Source organism: Drosophila mojavensis, unplaced genomic scaffold, assembly GCF_018153725.1.
Source record: "Drosophila mojavensis isolate 15081-1352.22 unplaced genomic scaffold, ASM1815372v1 contig_74, whole genome shotgun sequence".
NCBI lineage: Eukaryota > Metazoa > Arthropoda > Insecta > Diptera > Drosophilidae > Drosophila > Drosophila mojavensis.
Window position 1 is genome coordinate 17,907,397 of NW_025318899.1, and position 22,876 is coordinate 17,930,272.

General features: G+C 37.9%; 1 protein-coding gene across 1 annotated transcript in view; it reads left to right on the forward strand.

The window, feature by feature from the left end:
• Positions 1-22,876, forward strand: part of LOC6582890 (tyramine/octopamine receptor) — a 46,614-nt gene that overhangs the window by 9,097 nt on the left and 14,641 nt on the right. Inside the window, exon 2 of the mRNA XM_032731492.2 lies at positions 9,680-9,718. The gene's annotated coding sequence lies outside the window, so the exon portion shown is untranslated. The remainder of the gene's footprint in view (positions 1-9,679; positions 9,719-22,876) is intronic.

A 22,876-nucleotide genomic window follows, 5' to 3' on the forward strand; every position in this document is an offset into this window, starting at 1 on the left:
CACTTGGCAAAATATTTAAGGTCAAGGCTCAAACTAAACAGAGCAGGGCACACACAGACTCAGACACAGACACCGCAAGAGGTGAGGTGCAGAGCAGAAACAGAGTGTTACTCTTTGCCATTATTTGCACGATGTGGTGACACTTTTAATAACCACAAAACCCATAAATAGCGTCACCTAACCGCAAACAAGAACAACAACAGCAGCAGGAGCAGCAACAGCAGCAGGAGCAGCAGCAGCAGCAGCTGAGCAAGCAATTTCCATGCCATATCCATCAAATGAAAAGAAAACAGAGCAAGACTCAGAGTCAGAGCCAGAGACCGAGACGAAGCAGCAACAGCCGCAGCAGCAGCAGCAACAGCAGCAACAGCAGCAACAGCAGCAGCAGCCGCAGCAACAGCTCGTCGCAGCTCAGTAAATTTCGAATCCAGCTAATTTCCGCAATCAGAAAGTCACTTGCGTACCAGGGCGTATAAACAATGAGCCAAACTACACGAGAGCAACAGGAAGAAGAGCAGCGAGGGGAAGTCGAGGGGAAGCCGATGTTATGCCAGCATTATAAGCGCCATAGTTATAACTATCATGGCTCTAGTGGCTGTTGTAGGGTTGTTTCCAGTTCCCTTTGCTCAGCTCTCAGCTCTCTGTTTACAGCTTCTGTTCTGGGGCCATGTGTCATTTAAAAACAACAGCAACAACAACAACAACAACAACGTGGGACACTCAAGTGAAAAGAGCTACACAAACAGGACACGCGGTGACTACGGATTTATGTTCACTCACCCCTCCCTCCCTCTCTCTTACTCCTACTATTTTTTTCTTTTTACGATGACGTTGCCAACTTACCGAACGAGTGACACCTAGCCGTTGTGCACACACATACATAAGTAAATGCAGGTAAACTACAGCGTCCAGCTGAGCAGCGGCAGCAGCAGCAGCAGCGCAGAATGACCGCCATGGTACAAGTAATGCAATGACACTAGCTGAAAATGAAAGCTAATTGATTATGCAAGCACCTCGATAAATATTCTATATGGGTTTGATGCATAATTGATGAGGCGTTCCATTGCGATTCAATAATTTATTGTAATTAAATTATTTAATTTATGTATAAAAGTGTGACTGAGTCTGGATATAATTTAAGAATACCCTGTAGGCATATGAAAGTGGGTTAAGTGTGTTAAATAAGAAAATATATATGTAAATAAAACAAGGAAAAAAAATGATATGAACAGAATAATATTTAAAATATATATTTATATGATTTAAATAAATAAAGGCATAAAATTAAGAAAATATAAAAATAAATAAATAAAATAAATGATATAAATAACATAAATAATTGATATGAATAAAATAAATATATTTAAATGATTTAATTTTAAAAAATGAATGAAATGAATCAAATATAAATATGTAATAAAATAAAATAAATAATATAAATATGTTATAAAAAAAAAAAATTTTAAATTAAATAAATAAATAATTAAAATAAATGATAAAAATTAATAAAATAATAAGAAAATAAATTTTAATAATTATTTATTTGAAATTATTAAATAAATTTATAAATTGTAAAGAACAATCACTTGTGGAATACCAAAATTTATGCTAGCTAAAATGTCTCATATAAATATATACTAAATTTTTTTTTTTTTTTTTTTTTTTACATAACACTAAAACAAGATCTAACTCTTTTACAGAGCGCAACTCCTAGTCATGCATGTCCCAAAAACTCAAAAACTCTCACTAGTTTTTAATTGGGTTTGCGTGTCTGTTGCCCCAAGTATTTAACTGTCTGTCTCCCTCGCACTCGCTCACCTTCTCAGTCTCGCACACACCCAGCCTGCCTGCCTACTTGTCTGTCTGTCTGTCTATCTGTTTGCCACACAACAATAATTATTTGCCATTGCTATTGGAAAACAATTTCCCTCTTCCTTTCGATTTCCTTGCATTTTTCTGTCTGCCTGCGCGCAAAACTTTCCACCGGAAATTGTTGCAATTTATGATTTAATTTATGTTCATTTTCATTTTTTTTTTTTAATACTTGTGCTGCCGTCTCGTTAGCTGCGCGCTGGCTGCTTCATGTTGCATATAAATGCGCTGATTATCGTCACGCCCACGCGCCATTGGTTAAGTGGTCGGCGGAGGGGAGGGAAAGAAGAAAGCGAAACGGATGAGCCGCAGATAAAACGACAATCACAACGTCTAGTAACTACAATCAGCTGTTAAGTGTGGGGCAAGGCGAATGCCATAAATTCTGGGCCGCTGAGGAAGAGGAGGAGAGAGGGGGAAGATCGAGTAACTAAAGGCGGAGAGTTGCTATATTGACTGGCCAGACGTCTGCTCAGAGCATTGTGACTTAGTGAATAGCCAAGTCAGTGCCAAAGTATTGCCAAGTCACAAATCAACAGATTCTGCTTCACCTGTAGCTCAAGGCAGCTACTCAGTTCTTTGAGCTCCTTGAGTTCTTTAGATGTGAGCTAAAAGCAAAGCTTTCAGTTGACATGCGTTGACAATGGCCTGTCGTTCAATTCGGTTAATTTAATCAGAAACCTTTCAGAGCAATGTTTTGTAATCATATTTAAGTGCACGACTCTTAGCCCAAACGCACAATTTGCAGTTGCCAGCAGAGCGAAAGTCGTGCTCACAAAGCTTTGCGCTTTGGCAAATTTGACAAAATTAAAATCAAACGCTTGCAAAATGTCACGCACATTTTGGAGGGCTGCCAGGGCTGCGTCGTACCCCACCCCTAGTCCCACTCTACCCCTCTCTCTCTCTAGAGGTTGGCAGTGACAGTGATAGACTCGTCCCAAAGCGTTCGCTACTCACTTTGATTGCAGCCAACATGTGTGACTGCCAGAGTGAGAGGGGTAGGGAGAGAGGGAGGGAGAGGGAGAGAGGGAGGGACAGAGTGGAAGAGAGAGCGCGTGAGTGGGGATGGAGTATTCATCGTACGTTGAACAAATTTTTTATAGCACATTTACTCCACGTTATTTTTTATACCCTCAACTCATTGATATTGGCAAATCGGGGTGTAAGGATTTGGCTCAAATGTATGTAACAGGCAGAAGTAGGCGTGGCACAGCTATGAATTATATATATTCTTAATCAGGAGGAACAGCTGAGTCGGTTTGGTCAAATATTCATATGTCTATCTCTCTATCTATCCGTCTGTCTGTCTGTTCCTCTGTCCGTCCGTCTGTTTGTCCTGTCTTTCTTTTTGTTGGTCTGTCCCTCCGTCCGTCAGTTTGTATATTTTAATGCATCGATCTCAGAAATAATAATAAAATAATAGACCAGCTATAAATTTTTATCAAATTTAGATACAGGGTATCTTTTAGTCGGACACTTCGACTACAGTTGCCTTACTGGCTTGCTGTTGTCGTTATATTTTCAGTAAAGTGACATTACGTACGAAAAGTGAAAAGCATCATTTTTATGCGACACACTTGAAAAGGTTTTTCGCTCATGTTTTTATGAGTTCAAAAGACGCCAAACCAAAAATTGTCCCAACACACACACACACACACAGGGAGCGCAACGCTGCTGTGTCTGTCCCAGTGCAGTCATGCGTGTCTACCTCTATGCCCAGATTCTACCTTCGGCTGGCACTTTAAATGCGCCCAGACCAGGCCAAATTGCCAAATAGCGCGCATATTTTATGTCAACAGTGTTGGGCAACGCCGCGAAGTATGCAATACTTTATAAGCCTTCAACTTAATTGCTGAGACAAACAAAAATGACACGAAATACCAATTTACGGCTGTTAACAATTTCAATGCATATACAAATATATATATATATATATATATATATATATATATATAATATATATTCTATATATTTAAGCAAAGGCCTCAGGCCAAGAGTCAGCCACTCCTGGCAAGTGCTCGTGTAATTGCCAGGCAAACAAACACTCAGTTGACTATTTAGTCAGCACTCGAGCAGTCCAGCGGCCCTTTGATGCGCTTGCGTTGAGCACCTTTATGATATTTGGGCTACAGATAGATGCGACATACACTCGTCTAGGCTGCAGCACAGTTAATTAGCCCAAAGTGCAGACTTATGCGGACTTAAGCGTTTCACTCGTCAAGTAGGCTGCTAGGCAACTTTTTTAATTACCAACTTTGGGCCAAGTGACACTGATGATAAGAACTATGCGAATTGTCCCCAAATAAAAGGAGACGAAGAAAAAGATGAAGAGAATCTATGCAATACCTTGATTACATACTGTGTGTGTGTGTGTGTGTGTGTGCGATCTGCGCTGGAATTCATATCCACTTGAAAGTTTGATAAAGTTTCTAGTTTACGGTTAGCAGAGCTGGGAGCTATGAGCTGACGACACATGCACAGTTATTTGGTTATTTGATTTGGCTTTCGGGCTTAGGTTTTGGCCGCCTCTTAGGCAGTTAGTCAGCCATGTTGCATACGGTGGGTCTTATCTAAAAATAACCGCCAATTTGGAGTTTTTTGGCGAAAACTTTGCCCAGCTTCCGGGCGAGCGAAACTTTGTGTGTGTGTGTGTGTGTGTGGAAAGCGATTTTCACGTAAGCCAGTTCAGTAAGCCTCTAACACACACATGCACACACACACGCACACAAATAATCATAATATACATGCTAACGTGTACAACTTGCTGGCATTATGATAAAGTTCAGGCAATCAATTGCTTATGTGCAACCAATTTTTCAAAAGCGAAAGCAAAACCCAACGACAGGTGAGACCAACTAATAAATCACTTGCGTCGCAGCGCCTGACAAGATGCGTGCTCAATCGACAGGGCGGTCTGTCGTAGCCTCAATCTTCAATCGGCTATGCTCGGCTGCCTTGACACGTGAAGCGATTAATAAAGTGTAAAAATATAAAACCTAAAAAGGTTTTTTTTTTTTTTGTTTTGCAAAGTGTTATAATTAAGCCATCGAGAGCTGCTGACAGCTCGACCCGCGGCGTCTGACGATAATGTTTTATTCCTTATTCAGCCTGCAGCAGCTCATGAGCTGTCAAGTGTCAGGAGAAAAGAAATAAAAAGAAATGAACGAATTTCTGTTCAATTCTGATATATCCTTGAAACACCAATCTATCATGGGCTATTAAACAAGGCGAGCTAATGAGCTGTTAAATATCTGAGAGACAAAAATAAACGATAAGCCAAGCTATTTTCAATTTGGAATATAAAAGAAAATTTGCTAAATATATTACATATAATTTTATTTATTTTTTTATAAATATATATAGATATTTAGCTTGCTTTATATATACCTAATGTTCACTTGCTATAAATGTTAGAGCCTTTACCGGAAACGGAAAATTGAATTGGAAATTCAGAGTATAATGTGTGGAAGGAACTTGTGTATTATTGATTAGGCATAGGCAGTAGCAGCAGTAGTAGAAGCATTAATAGCATATATATTCCTTATTCGAATGTCGTCATTCGTCATAAAGCTCAAGCTGAGTCGATGAGGAAATGCCGGGCTGGCCATTTAGGCATCGGCATTAGAACTAAAATTAATGATATTTAAATTTGATTATCATTCAGAGTAAAGCTGTTCAACCCATTCCCGATAAAAATCAATAATATCAAGGACTATTAATTTTTGTACAATGACTTTTGAAAGATATAAATATAACATCTCACAAGGTTGACTGAAAAAACGCTGCTCAAAAAAGTGATTGAAAAGTACTATTAATTAGTATTAGTTTTAATTCATGCTGTAAATGAAAAAAAAAAAATAATAATAATAATTATACAAATTTTTGTATAGAAATAATTTCGAAAAGAATAGCACAAGCGATTATTGGATAGAGTAGAAATGCTTTCAAGCCAAACAAAATTGAAGTACAGTGGAATCCCTAAAGCTTCAATTGACAAAGAATACAAATTATACGGTCTTAGATTTTCCATTACGCATTATACAAGACTTCGAAACCAGATTTTAATATTAATTTTGATTGCAGGGAAAATTTAATACGAAGCAGCCAACTCATCAAAACAAGTATAGGGAATTTTTCCGATTAAAATTTGAGTTAAAATTTATGTTGAATATAAATTGAATTTTAATTTTAAATTAAACTTTTTTTGAAGGGCACAGCAGTTGTTTATTTTTTAATACTGCTTGATTGACATGTATTTAATTATTGAGAGTTTTGAGAGAGCTAGGGACTGGACTAAATATTGATTTTCTTAATAAAAAAAAAAAATGCGATGTCTCCTGGCTGTTAAATCGATTGATTCATCGATGATGACGAAAGCAGCCTAAACAGCGAGTAGAGTTCGCAGTTTCAACAATGTTTATGTGAGTGTGTGTACATGTCTGTGTGTCGAATACATACAGAAAACCTGCAATATTTGCGACAGCAGCTCTCTGCAGATATATCCTGTTTTTCATTATAATTTATTTATTATTTTATACTTTAAATATATATTTGATTGCAAACTTTAGCTCAATTAGCTAAAAGTCCATATTCAGGCTCTCTGCCTAAATTCCACTTACCTAATTGATTTTTCGTTTCTAGGCAGATTCTGAAGCGCTGCGAGTTAGCTGGCTTTGAAATCTCGCTTTGCCAAGTGATTTTAATAGCTTGATTGATAGCTTAGCCTAATTGTTCAGTTTGTGGTTGGCTAAAAAAGAGCGAATTTATCATCGTCAGGCAGTGAAATATTGAGATAAATACACAAAGAGCGAGAGCAAAATGTTTTGGCTTAAATGCTCCAAAGTCAATGACTCGAGCAGTGGTTCGTGCACATGATCTAATCAGGCCAAAAAGTAACTTTTCATAAATGCCAAACACACTCACACACACACACACACATTCACACTCACACTCATATTATGTATACGCCATGTTGCACAGTTTGTGGTTTACACTCGACTTGCTGCTCTCCCTCTCTCTCTCTCTCTCTCTCTCTCTCTCTGTTTCACTCTCCCTATGTCTATTTACATTTACTTTCTTTTTTCGTGTGTGTTTGCCAGTGCATAAATTAAATTTGAACAGAACTGTTTTTGGCTTAGAAAGTTTGTTGAAGCAAAAACTACGTATACGTCATGTTGGCCATTGAGTCGAGCAGCTGGTTAGCCATCGAGCTATTGTTGTTGCTGTTACTGTTGCTGTTGTCACTTCTTGTTTAGTCGCATAATTTTGCAGGAAAAGTAATGAAAAGAAACTGGAAAACAGTAAGCTGCCGCCCCACAGAGGGAATGCAGTTGGCAGTTGGCAGTTTGCAGTTTGCAGTCGGGCAGCTGCATAGATTTACACCACTCAACCTGCAGCTGCAGCCAGGCGTATTGTGATTCAAATGGTCTTCGTGCTCAGTGAATGGCGCACAGCTGACGATTAACTTGCTTGCGCAGAGCGTCGCCTTGTTTGCACAAAATGTTGGTCCAAAAACGGCGCAGCCAAAAAAAAAAAGCAGCTTCCCCCCAGCCAAGTTGTTGCCATCTTTCGAACGATAAGAGATTTATGCAAAGTGCAACGGAAATTGAAATTGAAAGGCAGCGGCGGCGGCGGCGGCGGTGGCGCCACCAGCAGCAGCTGCTGAGCACGCCAGACAGCTGTGTGGCTGCTTCATTTCCTCTGCGAGCAAGTTAAAGCGCAGCCTGAGAGCACAACTCATTGACTCTGGAGTGTTTGGGTGGGGCCAACGGCTGCCTTTAAGTGCTCAAGTTGTCCAGCGCTTTTCAATTAAATTCAATTTATTAATTTCAATTATTTGCGCATCAAGTGACCGCGTTACAGGCGGGCATAGAAATAAAAATGAAAAAAGCCGAGCCCAAAGAGAAAACTGTCAACTCCGCACACTGAAGCACTGAAGCAGAAGCCCAACAACAACAACAACAACAGCATCCAGATGCTGCCCAGCAGCCGACTCCTGCGGCGGCTAAGTGCTATGGAGGCATTTGATTGATGTACCGCAGTGAGAGCTGGACTGGGCCCACAGAAATGAGCAACAACCACAACGCGCTGCTAAGTGAGCAAACGCATTTAGCCCATTAAACAAAGAGCTCGAAATACTAAAAGAGAGCAAGAAACTAAGCAAAAACCTTTAAACATGCTCTATACGAGATGCTTAATTAGAATTTTATTTTATTTTTATTTTATTATTTTGAAGCTGAGAATCTGCTGCTTTTACAACATATTTAATTTAATTTTTATGAATTATTTTTTTTTTTTTATTTCTCAAATGAATATTTGTTATCTGTTGCTCAAATAATTCCAGCTTAGTATTTTTGATTATATATTTTAGTATTATTATATTTAACGAGACCAAAAATCAATTTAATCAAACATAAAAAGCGGCTTACATCAGCCAAACTTATTGCGTTGGCGTTTATAGCCGGGCTTGGAGAGTATATCAAAAAGTTGGGCACAATTAAGGCCAGCTAACATTATCATTCTCATATGTCAAAATCAACAAAGCAGCTGTTGTTTGGCCTTTTGCTCATTTTCGTTTGACTGCCAGTTAATGGCCTCTTTGTTGTTTTTCTGCTTCTTCTCCTTCTTCGATTTATTTTTTTTTGTCTTTTTTTGCTAGTCTACTTTGAGGTCGACTATCACTTGCCTGCCTGTCGGCCTTGCCTCTTTTATGGCTGACCATAAAAATACTATTAAAACACAAACAGGCCAGAGATAAATGGCTCAAAAGAACAGGAGCTGCAGCGCCTATTGAACTATATCCATAAATCTCAAGCACCATGATGTTAATAGTGTCGTAAAAGCCGTAACAAGTCACCTGAATGGCTGTCAACATGCGACACTACATATGCATGCCCGGCCATATGAAGAAATAATGCTCAAAGTTGAGTGCTTCAGAGAGTCAATGGGTCAATGAATATTTCATTGAAGTTCTGTGAAAATGCGGCAGGCCTAGGGGCTCTTAAACTAGACTTGCCAAGACAAAGTTTACGAGAATTATATATTATACGATATATAAGCTTTAAATATGGTAACAGCTGATGCACTTCGATAATATATGTTTTTATATATGTATATTTGAAACATAATCCTAAGCAGCCAACAGTTAAGCAGTTTACCTTTTGAGCGTTGGTTTTCCTCAGTGAATTTTCAAAGAAATTATTTTGTTTATGGTAAGACCTTACACCTTTAAAAGATTCGGGGTATAAAAAAAATATATATATAATTTAAAAAAAAAATATATATATATATATATATATACAGTCGAGTCCCAGTAATTCCAAATGGCAAAGGGATCAGTTTTATTTATTTTTTTTTTAATTTAAAATATCGAGAGTTATCGAGAAGTGGATTGGTTTTTTCTTCGATTTGTTGCGATTTACTGTATAAATAATTCGACTCTTCTGATATCAGATTTCGATTTAATATGTCTAGCTGGAATGTAAGGAACATCAGACAGGAACTCACTTTATCAAAATCCCTCAAAAAAGTCTAGACTGCTGACTGAATCGAGCTGGTCTGTGTCATTAAACACTGTCTACATAACTCTCTCTCTCTCTCTCTCTCTCACGCTATCTCTCTCTGTATCCGCTAGACAGATCAAGTTTACTTATCGCTGCTTTGTTCTACATCAAAGGCGCTTCGACGTCATTCTCAGAAAGTCAATTGAGCTGTTCAGGTGGCCCTTTCCCGAGCTCAGCTCACAAATTTCTTTGCATCTCACACAGTTTCCTCTCTTAATAAACAATTTCCTATTGTTCTCTTTCAGTGCTGAAGTCGCTTTGTCTGCAACTCCGTAGCTCTTAGGGTAAGTTTGTAGTTATATTAATATATATACATACATAATTGAAGCAGACCAAGGCAATTTGGCTCTGATCATATCCTCTGCGCCGTGCCCCAAATGCTGTCTGCTGATTGACAGCAAGGCAAGGACATGACACACGTTGGACTTCAACTTCAACGCAAAACGTTCCGGCCGTAATAAATCGACATTGCGGTTGGTGGGGTGGCCGGGGCAGGCGAAACATTGGTCAAATTATAACGTTTTAGCTGTCCTGCGCTGTGCGGGGCTGTCTGTCTGTGGTGCGCTGTCCTGTTTGGACTTGTCCTGCCATTCGCCTGATGTTGACATATTAGAGGCTTTTGAGGTGCAGAGCCACCTTCACGTTCGGTCCGGCACAATTCCCAGCGCTGGGGCCATTTGCGGTGCGAAATTTTACAGCCAAAAGCTCCAGCAGATTATCGGCAAAATAAATAGACAAATTGATTTTAATGGAATTGGATACAGAGCCACAACTCGGGCCACGCCGCACACCGACAGCGACCCAACCCTGTTGTGCAAACATAATTTCATGTAATTGTGTCTTCGCTGTGGCTTCCTCTGCTCTGGTCAGCCTTATTGTGAGTGTGCGAATGTCTCTCTCTGTGTGTGTGTGTGTGTGTATGTGTGTGTGTGTTCCTTAAAGTAAATATTTATTGGAGGCAGCCTGCTTTTGGCCAACTTGATGGACATTTTTTGGCCAATGGTATATGAAATAACAATCACGAAGGTTGCGTTTTGAATTTATTTTATAAGAATTTCACTGTAAATATAACTGTAAATAGAAGCCTTTCCTTGGAAGGACCTTTGAGACCAAATAAGCTGATTTCGGCTGAATTTAAGATTTTACAGCGGCTCTTAAGCCTTAAATTGCCCAGTTACCAGATTAGATACCAAATTTTATTCAGCTAAAGGTTTTGATTTAAAAGAAGACTAAATTTTGAGAAAATATAAGTAAAACATTGATTTAAAAATTTTTAATGTTCTTTTGTGTAGCTTAGCAATATGAGACAAGTAAACCAGTACTAATTTTTTTTAATACACATAAAAATATATATAAATAAATATGATAGTCAAATATAGAGAAGACTAAATAGGTATATATGTATTTACAAATTAATTAATAAATTATTTATAATTAAAAATGATATATGCATAAATACAATAATTCATGCTTAGTTAACAAATATTATTGAAGTCAGAAAAATATATACATATATATATTATTATGATTAGTGTTATTATAAAATAGGTTTATAAATTTTATGTTTACTTCAAAAATAAAAATTAAAGAGAAATATATCTCCAAAATAAATATATAAATAGTTTATATATAAAAATAAATTTGCAAGATACATTTAAATATGTATGTATATGTAAATTTACAAAGAAAATTTAATTCAAGTCAAATAAAAATAGATATATGTTAATAAATTATTTATAAAAATTTTTACATCAAAATCAAACGACATAATAAAAATTTTTAGATTTTCTTAAATATATTTAAAATGCAGTCAAGCTAAATTAAATAAGTGCCTAAATACTTAAGCAGATTTATTTTGTAAATATATATCTTGGCTAGACAATATTCCATAAAGTTGGTCGAGTCATTACCTGTAAGCCAATAAGTCTTCAAGACGGCTGCTGTTTGTCTGCCATTTGGCCATTTTGGGAGACAAAACGCTAACGGCAAACTAAAAAGTTATTGCTTAAGAATTAGTTGTTCTCAGCTTGTTCAAAATTTTCTGTGTCCGTGTGTGTGCTAGTGTGTGTGTGTGTTTGTGTGGGCGAGCTGAAGTGTTTGAGCGAGAGGGAGAACTTTTAATGACATGCTTTGTATGCGAGCGCGTGTTACATGTTAGCCACATTATCTGAGCAGCTAGCGACAACTTTTCGAGTACGAGCTGTAGATGGCGCCACACTAGCCTCCCCCCACACACACACAGACAGCGGCTTACGCTGGCTTTGTTGGCTGGCCTGCAACGTGTCCAAGTTTGTTTTTGTGCTATTGCCAGCCATCGCATCGCATCGTGTCGTGTCGTCGTCCTTTAGCTAATACTTTTCGCTGCACATGGCACATGTTTCTCAGCAGCTCTCGAGCATCGAGCATTGAGCAGCCCACAGCCTTTCACATTCTCATACACAACTAATACGAATTTCACTTAATTGCACTCGAAAAACTATGCATGTGAATTGCACTCAGCTCGACTGGCAAGTGCGGCTAGGTTGGCTGGGACGTCTTGGGGCATGGGATGGTTCGTGTCGGTAGCGTTTGCTGCTGGGTCTAAGTTTGGATTTGGCTCTAGCCGGGTGCGCCATCAGTTTTCGCTTTCAGTGCAGGCAGACACTTTTTGACAGAGCGTCGGACGCACACGACGACCGCAAACGACATCTCGGGGGTCTGAGTGGGTTAGAAAAAGTTTTCCGTTGCTGGCTTGGGTTTCCAGATTAAGTCCCCGCCTCTGCCCGCTGTTGAGCGTAGCTCACGCATAAGCGGCACATCAAGCAGGGAGAGCTGCAGACATCCTTTAGGCAGCCGCAAGCTAATGAGTACAACTTTTTTCTTTCACCTTCACAGCTTTTTATTTCTTTTTCGTTTTGCTTGTTGTCTAGTGTTGAACTTTTCATGCACTTGTTTCAAGCATTTCCAGACCAGCCCAGCCCAGCCCAGACCCGCAGGTGAAATGGCAAAGTGGAAAAACTGGGCGGATCCAACTTAAATGAAAACTTCTTGAATAGAACAATGCGGCATGCAAAAAAGAGGAGTTAACGCCATAACAAAAACTATGCTTCGTTGGATGGTGTAATGATAGCCAAATTGATTAAGTTCCTGTTCCTGTTGCCTCGCTGCCATTGTTCGCCTTTAAGCTGAACGATAGAAATCCCCTTTTAATTAAATTTCTTAAAAGCCTAAAAACTAAGTCTATAAATCAAAGCGAAGGCAAACAAGTTTAAAAACTTTCTGATAATCTCTCAAGCATTCGATGATTTTACACCTTCAGCAGAATTTAATTCAGATTCAAGTTTTTTTCTCTTCTCTGTCAGCTGCTCGTGGGGAAATTATCCTGAGGCGTAAATTCCTCGACTGGCCCTGAGCAGCAGGACGAGACAACAAAAGGTCTGTCATAAACTGTTGCACTACTTTGAGGGTCAGGCAGAGGCGGAAGAGGGGCGGGGCCAGAGAGAGCCTTTTAAACTCTGGGTAACCTTCTTTTGCACTCGCCTCTCACGCATTCCATTAAGGTCACTTTGCCGGAGCTGGGCGGGACGGGGCGGGGCGGTGCGAGCTAAAGTGTGCCTAGTGAGCTGAGCCAACCCAGCCCCAGGCTGAATGTTACTTGTCAACATCTGCAAATAAATAGAGCGGGAGCGAGACAGAGGCAGAGGCAGAGACAGAGTTGACTGAGGGGGGTGTGAGAGGGAAGGGAGTGGCAGTGTGTGGGGCAGTTAAAGATAAATTGAAATTTATGAAGCAGACCTGGGAAGTCAAATGCCAACACCAAACTAACCGACAAAACATTTCAGCACTTAAATGCTACTAAGTAATTTATAAGCCACAAAAGTATTGCATTAGCCGCACAAATGATATAGCATCCGATATACGTAGAAGTCTCCGGACAGAACGTCCGGCAAGCACTTTAGCTTCAATTTAAACAGCACAAGTGCGAAATAAAATATAATACAAAGAAAATTGACATACGAATTGCGTATACGCTAAGTAATGCAATTTGTTGTCCAAAATTCGTTGCCCTAAACTGTATTGCTGAAAATATATATATCGTCAGTATAGTGCAGCTTTGGCATTCCCTGTAAGTATAATTTTGTTTTTCGATTACATCTCGGTTCATCAGTTACCAAATTAGAAAAATGAATATATTTCGGGGCAAACTTTTTTTTTAGTAAGACATGTAAGGTAAAATATATATATTTAAAAATATTTATTTAAATAATATATATATTTATAATTATATAGTATACTAAATATTTATTAATATTTATTTAATTTATTAATATTTATAATATAGTATACTAAAATATTTTTTTAAAAATGAATTTATTGAAAATATATCAAACTAGAGAAAATTGAAAAAACGGCCACAAAAAACCAAAGAGTATTTATTAGAAATACGCCACCCAATAATCCTCTTTTTCATTCAAATTTCAATTAAAGCAATTTTCATATAAGAATCAAATAAATAATAAAAAAAAAAAATATTTAAAATATAAATTACTTTTTTTTTAACTTTTCATTTTATTTTATTCTTCACTGGAGTTATATCTGTATATATTTATATTAGATTCAGATTGATACCATAAAAGTTCATTTAAATTAAAAATTCATTATTTTTATTATTTTTTAAGAATTTTATTACTACAAATATTGTGTAATTTGTTAACGCAAAACAATAATTTTAATTGAATTTAACATTCAATGATTACAATTTAACATTCTGGCCGGAACTTAACCCTAGTTATTATGGAATATGGGTCATAATAACTAAGCTCTAGCTCCCTTCCTGCCCTATAATCAAATTCAAGTCCTGCATCGCAGCTATGATACCCTTTGCCAGTGTATAATTTCATTATATGGCGCAGCCCACCTGTCGAAAACTACAAAACGTACAACAATAGCAAGTCGGGAGGCAGGTAACAAGCTGTGTTCGCCCTGCTCTAGGCAATACATTTGCCAAACCTTATTAAATTATACAGTCAGCCCATGCTGTCGTCTCAGCCGAGACGGGGGAGTTCGCTCTGCTCAAGCAGCCTTTCCGCCTATGTCGTAAAATGTTAAAGTGTGGCATATTTTAGCTAAATATTGCAACTACACCAATGAGAGTTGCACTCGGATGCCACAGCTACAAACGATACGCATAAGTTAGCTCGAGATCTCTCTCTGCCTCTCCCTCTCCCTCTCTCTCTCTCTCTCTCTCTCTCTCTCTCTCTCTGTCGCTCTCATACTCCTCAGTCTCCCTGTGTGCGTGTCGTGGGCCTTGTTCCAGCAGGTGATAAGTTTTGTTGCCGTGAGCTAAATTAATTCAAGGCATATAAATTATCGCTCATTGTTCGCTTGTACTCTCGCTCTCGCTCTGGCTCTCACTCTGGCTCTGGCTGGCTGCAGTCGACACTGGGGTTATATATATTTAAAACGCAGCAATAAAGCAGCACCGGGCCATTTCATCCGGCCTCGCCCATTTCCTTTAGCAGCATATAATATTCTTACTCTCTACTTATAATGCGAATGCTAAATGGCTTTGGCTTCTTTTCTGCTGGCATTTGCCTTATCCTTTTGCCCAAGCATTGCCTTTTGTGTGGACTTCTCGCTGGTTGTGCATCTGTGTGAGTGTGTGTGTGTGTGTGTGTCGACATTTGCGTAGCGTCTTTAATTTAATTTCAACGCGTATACGCCCCATTATGCCGCATTTGAAACGTCAAGTGCGCCCTGAAAATCAATTGACAAAGCCAAGAGGGGCAAAGCGCTGAGAGAGAGAGAGAGGAAGAGAGCTGTCTCCAAACATTATGCATACATACGTATCAAAATATTGCCTGGCATTTGAACTGTATCGACAAAGTCAGAAAGTCAATAAGCAGCTCGATTGTTGTCTACAATGCCTTGCAAATTAGGCGTAACTAATTTGCTTTGTGTGTGTGCGCGCGCCCCCCACACGCATGATTCGCATGAATTTTGAGCTGGCTTTCAGCTGGAAATTTTGGCAACATGGCAAGGCTCATTGCCTGGCAAGGCTTATGGCGAAATGCGAAAACTTATGCGTGCACCACACTAAGGGGCGCCTTTCGCCCAACTTGCTGCCTGTCAGGCAGCGCCGCAGCCGAAGCGCCCAAGTGACGACCGCATTGCCAATTTCGGCACTCACATGACTGATGTGTGCACAAAATGGGGCCAAGTGCTGAGCAAGGCCTCGCAAATGATGTCGGAACTTTTTACGCAGCGTCCTCATAATAAGGAAGCCAAATTATATAACTTTGCACTGACGAGCTGGGAAACCCCACAAGCCAGTTAACCAAATTAAAGAGCACTTTGTGTGTGTGTGTGTGTGTGTGTGTGTGTGTGTGTGTGTGTGTGTGTGTGTGTGTGTGTGTGTGTAGGTGTGTGTGGGTGTCGAAAGGTTGGGTACTTTAAAATTAAGACAATTTGTCTTGACAACCATATCAAGTAACCTGGATAATATAAAAAGTTATTCAGACTCTCCTCGTGAGTTTATATCGTCTGCCGACTTTTTCTATGTAATTGTACAAGCTGGAAAAATTATAGGCAAGTGATAAGAAATTGCAATAAAATCAAAATGAGAAAATTCGAGGAAATATTTTTGTATGGCTTTATTTACCAGCTGCATCGGTGCCATTGAGTAGGATTTTATATCTCCTTGTAACAGGACAACCATATCATATAGCCAGGACAATATATATACAAATTTATTCACAGTTTCTTATTTATTTATGGTCGCTATATGAAAGGAAAATGCAAAAAGGAAAATTACAATGGGAGTTCATACGAATCTTTTCTACTATGATAGGTTAATTTTTCTATGAATATGAATTTTGAAGAAAAATCAAATAAGAACAAACACCTAAGCAAAAAGAATAATATATATAAAAGCATTATTAAATAAAATTAAAATAGAAATATAAATATAAAAAATTCTTATACAAACCGAAAAACAAAAATTAAAACATTAAAAAAAAAAACATTTTTATGAAAAAAAAAATAAAATAAAATACAAATATAATATGTAAAATAAATATATAAATATCTAAGAAATACTTAAAGAAACAGCCAAATTTTTTAAATATTATGTCTTACTTTATTTTTTATTTTATTCAATTCTATTTAAGTGTCTTTTGAACGCGATTCAATAGACCTGTACTCCATGTCTACTAATTGGGGCTAGTATAATTTTGTATATAAGCATTTTATTGATTGAGTATGTGACCTTCCGAGCTGTTTTCAATGCTCGTTCAGTTAATAAGCGAGTAATTTACTTGATACGTAGAGACTCAAGTGGAAAGCTACAAACTAAAGGCATTTCTCTCCAGCTAGCACAGTCAAGACCTGCAAGGACTCAGTCAAGCCGTGGACTGCGCACAGATTACAAAGCCAAAAACAAATTCGAAATGGGGAGCAAAATGATTGAATGGAGAGCACAAATTGTTGCTATGCCAAAAGCAAAATTCATTTCAATATTCATATTAGAATAACAAGTAGTCCAGCACTCAAGTAGCAGAGCTCAGTATACAAAAAAAAAAAATATATATGAAAACACGCCCACACACCGAAAAAGAAAAAAGAGAAAAAAAAAATGCCAGAACGAGCTGTCGATGACGTTCATCGATGTTGGATGCCGCTGCCAATGGGAAGACACGCACAGCAATTGTTGTTGTTGTTGTTGTTGCTGTTGTTGTTGGTTGTTCTTCCGGCATGTAAATAAATACTGAAGAAAAGCGAAAACGGCTATGATTTATTTTCCATTTGGCACGCACATTGTCAATATTTATGGAATTTATCAAAAATTTAGCTGCTGGCGGCCCAAACTCGATGATTGCGTCGAGTCACTTGAAGCGAAGCCATCGGACACGATTTTCCCTGCAATAACAACAGCAGTAGCAACAACAACAACAACACCAACAACAACAACAACAACAATCTGCATAGCTCATAAAGTTGTCGACACTACTTCGTGCTGGCCCAATGCCGAAAACTTATAGCCAAAAATCGAAGCAGTTATTTATGGACTTTTCTATTTTGCTTCTTTTTTCTTCTTCTTCTCTCAACTGTCGGAGCAAAACAAGAAAAATGAAAAGCTAAAAAAAAAAAATAAAGACAGCCGGCCCATTTAAACAAATGAAAGCAGCGAAAACATTACGCTAAATATACAGGCAGTTGTTTGGGCCACACAGATGTACCAAATAAGCGGGAGGCTGCCCCGCTCCACCCTCACAAGCCCAAAGAAAAAAGTGTACCGAAAATCAAACAAAAATATTTTTGAATATATATATATATGCGTATTTATATATATATATTTATGCCTCTGGGGTATTGCGCGTGTATCAAAAATTCTATGAATGGCTTGCGTAGCACCTGAATGAGTCTATTGAACTGGGGGGAGCTGCTGCTATCAGGCAGTTCCTCAATGCAACTTATCAAAGGCACAAGTATATATACTTTTGTATATTTACGAAACAGATCACAGCTATTAAGAGTTGAGTTATGTTGTTGTTGTATAAAACAAATATTTGGGATTGTGTAAAAATTGTTAATCAAGATGAGCTGGAATTTCATTCTTAATTATATGCATTTCCCAGGTGAGTTGCATATTTTTAATATTTTGTAGATCGTTTGACCTACATGTGAAAAACTCTGAGCGCTTCGATTGGATTGTGATTTCTTACAAAACATTTTGTCATGAATGCAAACGGGATCTAATCTATGTCAAGCATTTCTTTCACTCTAAGCAGCTGGCAGTTGGCAGTTGGCAGTTGGCAGTTGACACTTGGCAGGACAATAAACAGCAATTGCTGCTGCTGCTGCTGTTGTTGCTGTTGCTGCAATGATTGTGTAATATGGCTGCACATTTGCATTTGTCGCATACAAATTGTTTGGTGGCTTGGCCGGGGGCAACTCGCACTGCCAAGTGATTTGTGAGCTGTGTTATATGCTGCGGCGGATATATGCTAATTCAGACAGCTCAGCACAGCACAGCACAGCACAGCACACAGAGCTGTGTAAATTTGGCGCAAAAGAGAGAACAATATGCGAATATGGAACCCAAAAACCCAAATCAACAAGCACCGAGCAGAGTTGAAACCTCGACCGCAGACCTTGTAGCCGATGCCTGGCTGCGCATTTCTCACGCGTCAAGTGGCTGCCAAATATGATTTATATGCGTTGGCAAACTACGAAATATGGCCGTTAAAATACTATAGATAAATCCCGTATCGAGTACACATATGTATACAATATTCTGCTGAAAGGAGCGCATATCAGCGATAATCTAATGAATCATTAGATATAGTATCTACTGAAAGACTTCCACGAATTCGGTGTAGTCGGAACTGCGATAGACTGCGATTGCTCTATGCTAATTCCCGATCCGGCTTTAGCACTTAATCAATTGTCAGATAGCTGTGACAGCGGCCAGCGCAATAACATAAAACTAATCACATGTGACAGCTGTCACATATCGTAAGATATATTGACTTGCCATGGCCCAGCGAGGTCAGCGCGACAAAAAACAACAAGTGGACTATATGAAAGTAAATACATACATATATATTATACAATATATTGTTAGAAATATTACTTTCGCTGTAGTCAGTCAGCCAACTGCCCAACTTTGGGCATTGCAGGGGAATAACGAGAGGAAAGTAATTGGATACAGCAGGAATGCAAATATATTTTAACCTTGAATATCCCAAAGAATGTAAAAGGAAAAAATTAAATTACATAAAAGTCGTAAATGAAAATTTTGCAAATTAATCTAGTTGCCAAAGCAACCAAGTCGACCAAATATTTTATTTTTCACTGCTTAAGAGAAGCTAGTTGAAGTTGAATTACATTTTTTTTTTTTTTTTTTTTTTTTTTTTTTTATTTGGAAACTTACCAACTGCATCAAATATTTCTAACAAGAAAAAAATAACATAACTTCATAACATATGCAGAAATATATATGTATATGTATAATAATAAAAAGCAATATTATTTTACCTGGTCAACTGATGCTTCGTTTGAATATAGTTGATAAGAAAACAAAATAGGTCAGGGTGCTCTAGTTGACTATGGCCGAATAGTAGATACCCTCTGACTTGCAAAATCTGGCTGTTGCAAGGGAATCTTCTTTCATACATACATAACTTATCACATTGCACATACATACACACAGAGTAGAACCAAAGTTAGAAATTTACAAAATCTGTGTATTCGTTAGAAAAACTCCCATAAACTTCCAATTTGAAAATTCCATAAATATTAGATATGATGGAATTCTCAAATTGAAGTAAATCAAAATAAAAATGTATTGGAATGGAAATATAACGGTTAAGAGCAGAACTCGAGTTATACATTTTTATTGAGAATAATGAGATGGCATGACTGGAATGGTTGATTGAACAAAAAATTATAATAATAAATTCAAATTGCATATAGTATGCAGGAATATAAATTTTAAATTGCAATTGGCTACGAAATAGCTGAATTCATATTGATGGACAGACGCATTGATGCACAGTAGACAAACAGACTGACGGAGGCATAGACCGGAATGGCTTCATTCTGATCAGAAATATATATATATATATTATCGCTACTGCATTGCCTCCTGCTGCCTATTTCATGATATCATAATACACTGAACTGGTATCTTTTACTATTATAGTTATAGTTATATTTTAAAATTATACATTATGCACAAGTTCAAACAAGAAAAATAAATCATATTTCCATTTTTAAATATCTATCTAAAATATTCATATTAATTCAGTTGCCTTCATATAGACCAACACGTACAAGGCACATTACACAAAACTAATATACTCCATTAATTTCACGAAATGGGTATTAAAAGCATGCCTTTAAGTTGTTGCTCCTCCTCAGCTATTCAAAAAGTCGTTGAATTTTGAGATGGCAGCAACATTTCTCAGTGGCCCAGCACGGCAGCAGGGCACAACACGTTTACTTTGGCTTGCTGAAAGGCGGCAGAAACTGGCAGCAAATTGCATGTAATAAATGCGAGCAAGTAACTTTTGGCAAAGCCAGAGAAATGAGTGCCACGCCCAGCACGTAGCGGGACTCCTTAGTCAGCTGCTGTTGCTGTTGCTGCTGCAGCTCGTCCTCTGATACAGCTCCATTTTCCACTTTCAGTTGGCAACAGCTCGACCATCATTTGGGGAATTGTGGAGCTGTGACAAATATGTCGAGTGTCGAAGCTGCCAGTTCCAGTGCCTGGCTCTGGGTCTGGGTCTGGGTCTGGCAACTGCTGCAGCTGTTTTGGTCCTCATATTGATGGGGCAGCCATCACGCCAAGAATGAGAAGGCGAAAAGAGCACTTCAGGGCACTCTCAATGAATTCGTAGCAAGTAGATTTGCGCCTCTCTGCACGAACTGCATTTGATTTCATTGCATTTATTCCAGCAGCAACAAGCAAATGGAAAATGAAATGAGAAAATGAAAGCTGCGATTGTAACTTAGCTGACTTTTATGCTAGATTTGCAGCAATCAAAATAAACATATAATCGACGGCACACAATCAGAGACAGCTCCATAAACAATTGCGAGTTTATTGTGATGCCAGCGTCTGTTACGCAATTGCAGTCGCTGGGCGCCAGACTGGCCAACAATGTGGCCAAAAGCAATCGGCTGCGACTGGATTAGATTCGAGCTGTATTGCCATTTTAGTTTTTATGACCCCGGTCCCAGTGCCCAGTGCCCAATGCCCCGTGCCCCGTGTCCCGTGCCCAGTGCCCAGTCTCAGTTGTGTGGGCCAAGCGCAATGCCATTTCAATCAAACTTTCAACACGTACACAGCAGAGACTCAATTGCCTCAGTCCCCCAGTTCGGGTCATCAATTCGTCGAACTTTGGCCATAACAATGCGTAATACGCTTGCCAGCCAAGCGAATTAAACATAAAAGGTTTCGTTGCTACAATATACAAAAATATATACGAATTTAATAGAGCTTAGATGATGAGGGAAGGGCTTAGACCAATTCTCAGAATTCCCAGATTGAGCTGTGGAGAAGAAGAAACTTAACGGGAATTGAGAAGGTCCATTAGGCATTGTGCGAGAGAGACTTGAATTTACTTAGGGAGGAAATATTTAGAAATACCTTTTTACTTATCATGAAGTCTATTTATGTTGCTTCGAGCTACGATTGGATTAAAACAATGAATTTTATTCAAGTGAATGATCAACAAATAGTTTTATTTAATAATGAAATATTAGCAAATCCCTTTAGAAGAACCGAACTTTGAAAGATTCCGCAAGGGGACAAATTTAGCAAGAATTCAGCATGGTTTTGCTAGGAATTGTATTTTAGTTTAATTTATATGGCTGAGCAATATTTGGAAAACATTTGCTTAACTTTAAATCTAAGTACGAATCTTTTATTGTTGCTTTGAGCTACGATTGGCGCAATTAATCTTTTTATTTAAGAGTAAAAAATATTTCTCGTTATTTATTTAAAATACTGGCCTCTAGCCAACAATGTAGATTACGGTTTAATGATGACTGCGCTATAGAGTCTAAGACATGATGCCGCAATAAAAAATTATTTCAAAAACAAAAAAAAAAAAAAAAAAACAAATATTTATTTATTAATTTTCTTGTTAATTATTTCTTTTTATGCCCAAGCCTAATAAAATATTATAATTTTATCATAATAAAATATTACCAATGTCTACATTATTTGTATTTCTGTATAAGTCAGGCATTGTAATTATGTTATTACTTACATATTTTTATTTTATGGAAAAATAATCCTACACAAAATATTGACTTAGTCTGGCTTTAAGATTCAGTTTTTCTGTTTAAAGTAAGAAATTAGCTTTCTATAAAAACTTCCATGCCAACCCAGAAAATTTGTAATTAAAAAAAAAAAAAATCGCAGCCAAGTGCCAAAAGAAAATGTGAATTGTGTTCAGCTATTCAAATATTGAATATATCAATATCCAAATTACATTTATGCTCTCCACAAAAACCACATTTATTATACATGTTTGAAACAGCAAGATACGGCTTATGCAGCTCATCAGAATGCCATTCTCATCAGTTTGCAATTAAGTTGAATTGTGTAAAAAACACATGTTAAGCTCCCAGGCGAATGGTGGAAATATTAATTTTGGTTGCATTCAAAGTTCGAACTTATCAAATTCAGTTTTAATTGCTAACCACAGATTCATTTGCATTGCGGAATACGCAGTGGGCTATACGAAAACGGTTCTATTTATTATTCAGTTCGCAGTTGAACAAAGCCACACAAAAACTTTACACGCAATGCCACAAAGCAATTGAAAATTCGATGACCATTCGCCAAAAACAATTGCCAGCCGAACAAACAAAAAGAGTTGCATTGCCATTTAAAAAACTTTTCATATATAGTATATGAAAAATAAGAAATAAAAACAGCTGGTAGACAA